Source organism: Galeopterus variegatus, unplaced genomic scaffold, assembly GCF_000696425.1.
Source record: "Galeopterus variegatus unplaced genomic scaffold, G_variegatus-3.0.2 Scaffold707, whole genome shotgun sequence".
Lineage (NCBI taxonomy): Eukaryota > Metazoa > Chordata > Mammalia > Dermoptera > Cynocephalidae > Galeopterus > Galeopterus variegatus.
In genome coordinates, this window is record NW_007726818.1 from 527,751 (window position 1) to 530,941 (window position 3,191).

The following is a 3,191-nucleotide window of genomic DNA, read 5'->3' on the forward strand; positions in this document are numbered from 1 at the left end:
TAGCCATAATAGGGCATATACTGAGGACTCAGTGTTAAAATCTAGGGCATGGGCCCCTCAGACAGAAGACTCACATCTCTCCAAAAGTGAGGTTTTGGTTAGGGAGCCTGCGCAGCCACAGACAGACACACCTGAGACTTGGTCAAGTATTTTTCCTCCAAGGAGCTTTCCTCTATGTTCCCATTCCTCTTCCGAACAGATATTTTTATCCTTGATTAACAGGCAGAAGTAAAAGCCAAGCAGTTCAATCAAAGTCACAGACAGGCACAGCTGAGACCAGAAGCCACGTCTCCCTGCTACCCCTCTGTGACCCAGCCCACGTACACTATAGCCCCTCCAGGGCCCAGCATTCCCTTCAGTGCTCCCAGGAGCTTAAACAGGCCTAGGAAGCATTCAGTCCTCTGGCCATTCAGAGCAGGAGCGGGGGGGTGGGGGTGGGGGGTAGAGCTTAGCTTCCTTGTCGCCTCCCACCCACCCTAGCCTGTTTCAGTCTCCAGGACTTTCCAGCAGCCCCCACTCCCCACACTGAGGCAAGGTTGAGAGGTTAAGGCTTAGCAGGACCTCTTAAGAGCTGGTTAAGGTCCTAACTCAAGATGAGATCAGGTTACTTTATGGACCTGCCCCTAACGTGTCCCAGGCAAGAGCATTACCCATACTAGAATGCCCTTCTTTGGCACTTCCCTGATGCAAAGCACCAACTCAGAGTGAGTCTGGGTTACAGTCTGAGCAGCAGAAGGACTCTCACAGAAGGGGCTGAGCTACAGGGAGCTGGTGCAGGCTGAAGCTGTCAGGCAGCAGCCACTGAGGCAGGTGAAGCTCAAAAGTTAAGACTGAGCAGGGTTAATGTCCTGGCAGTACGGCTCCTGCTGCAGGATGAAGTCCACTTTGTGATCCTGACCCCAAAACACTTCCAGCAGCTGGTGCGGGAGTGACTGTCTCCTGGGTCTTCTGAATGCCTTCATTGCCTTTTTCCTCTTCTCTCCCGTGCTGCTGATTATCTTGCTCTGCACAGCCCCGGAAGGAGGCCAAGCCTTAAAAGATCCCTGTGACCTGGCTGCCTTCTTCAGGAACTCATTCAGGGTGGGGCCATGTTGCCCCAACGGGTCATCAGGTACCATGAAGAGGTTTCCCATGAAGGTGAAGGGCAGCAGGTGCTCTGATGATTGCAACATCCACTTCTTGGACTCCTCTGCCAGGTCCTGAACTGGTAATTGGAGACAATGATCTCATCGGTCTCTTCAGCAAGCTTCACCGTGAACCTGTCATCGTAGAAAGAGGTCCTCTTGCCATCCATGACTCGTGAGGGGGTGAGGGAAATCCGCTTCTTGGACTCCTCTGCCAGGTCCTGAACTGGTAATTGGAGACAATGATCTCATCGGTCTCTTCAGCAAGCTTCACTGTGAACCTGTCATCGTAGAAAGAGGTCCTCTTGCCATCCATGACTCGTGAGGGGGTGAGGGAGAGCAGGCTGAAGGAGTACAGCTTTTGTAGGAAGTGACTCTCTCTGACCCTGGAATCCTTACAGAGGTACCACTGAGGCAGAAAGTCAGTTATGTCACAGAGGCCATGGTCCCAGACTCATAGCAATGGCAATGCCCTGGCTAGAGAGGTAGTGCTGAAGGCCATGAACCATGGCCACACTGCTGCCATCAATGACAATATGGCAGAGGTCTGGCTGGCCAGGTATGTTGGTAAGGCACATGGTGAATGGATCCTGTAGGGCTCCTGGAAACAGTGTGCCAGTCACCAAGTTGCCACCCCCCGCAGGTACCTCGTTTTCATGGAGACCCCCAACCTCAAGCCATGGTCTGCTGCTTGTCTCCCTGGTCTCCTGTCTCCACAATGCCATGGGGATTTGGGTGCAGGTGGAGGCACTCTTGGTGGGGAGGCTTGCCCATTGTGGAGCCACTGGAGGAGGGAGGTTCCCCGGGGTTGAACTGCCCTCTGACAGGGGCCGTGGGCACCGGAGGCTCACCCTGGACACAGAACCCTCCACTTTCCTAAGGTACCCTGTCATTCTCTGGCACCTTCCCTTTCAGAGGTCCTACCTCCCTTGCCCCTCTACCCTCTGACTGTGGCCTGAAGGCCACTTCTGTCTCCCAGGCCTCTTCCCCAGGCAGCTCCTTCCACCCCAAATTCATCTCCCTGGGACCATGCTGTTTTCCTCCCTTCTCCACGGCACAACTCTCTCCCCTTGACTGTCCCTGCCCCACAGACCCAGGGTCCAGGGACTCCCTGCCTTCACTTGGGGAAGTTTTGATGCCCCTTCCCTGAGCACCCAGCAAGCCTGGGCTCCTCCCATCCCAAGAGGGGAGTGCTTGCGGCCCCTGGACACCTCCTGCACCAGACTTAGCAGCTCTTCCTGGACAGCCAGGGGCAGCTGCAGCAGGGCCTCTCTGTGGGCCTCCCCGTGGGACTGCAGCAGGGCAGAGAAGTCTTTCAGCACTCCAGCATACTGAGAGGCCCCAGGGGATGGCCCTAGCCAAAAGTCCCAGCTCAGTCGCTCCACTAGCTCCTCCAGCTGGCTCTGCGCCATGACAAAGGCCTCAGTCAGGCCACTGATCTTCAGTGAGCCAGGCACCCCAGGCACCAGGTGGACTGAAGGGCTCCAGACCAGGCAGTCATGGAAGAAGCCCTGGCTTCCAGGAAGACGCAGTGCAGTTTTGATGGCTAGTGGATTTCATCTTGCAATTCCGGGCTGCTGAAACTCTTCAGGTACTCCTTGGCTCTGCTGACGTTCTCCTGGTGGCCCTGACGCTGCAGCCAGATGTGAGTTCTTGAGCCAGTCCTTGGGGAGGACGCTCACTCCCACGCTGAAGATGCGTTCTACGTGGGGCTGCTGCTCCCACACCTTGTCCTCTGCCTCCACAGACACCACAAAGTGGTTGGTATGGCGAGCCAGCCCCCCAGGTAGGCATGGCTGCCTCTCCCAGCCCCTCCGGGCCCCTGCTCTGCCCACGACCCCAGCCCAAGGGAGAGGGGAAGGAGGCCCGAATCTGGACAGGCCTTCCTGGGTTCCTCACCCAGTGGGGACCTCTCTTCTTCACATCTCAGTGGTTTTTTTCCATCTTGTTAAGGACATGAATATAAGATTAAAAATTCTGTCATAAGAAGAGCTAGGTAAGCAGTGGGTCATATTTGCAAACAGAAAGATTGAGGGTCTAGGAGGTCCCAGAGGATCAAACGAAGGT

General features: G+C 55.6%; 1 pseudogene; it reads right to left on the bottom strand.

The window, feature by feature from the left end:
- Positions 1-824: 824 nt before the first annotated feature.
- LOC103589605 lies at positions 825-2,918 on the bottom strand (annotated as a pseudogene).
- Positions 2,919-3,191: the final 273 nt, after the last annotated feature.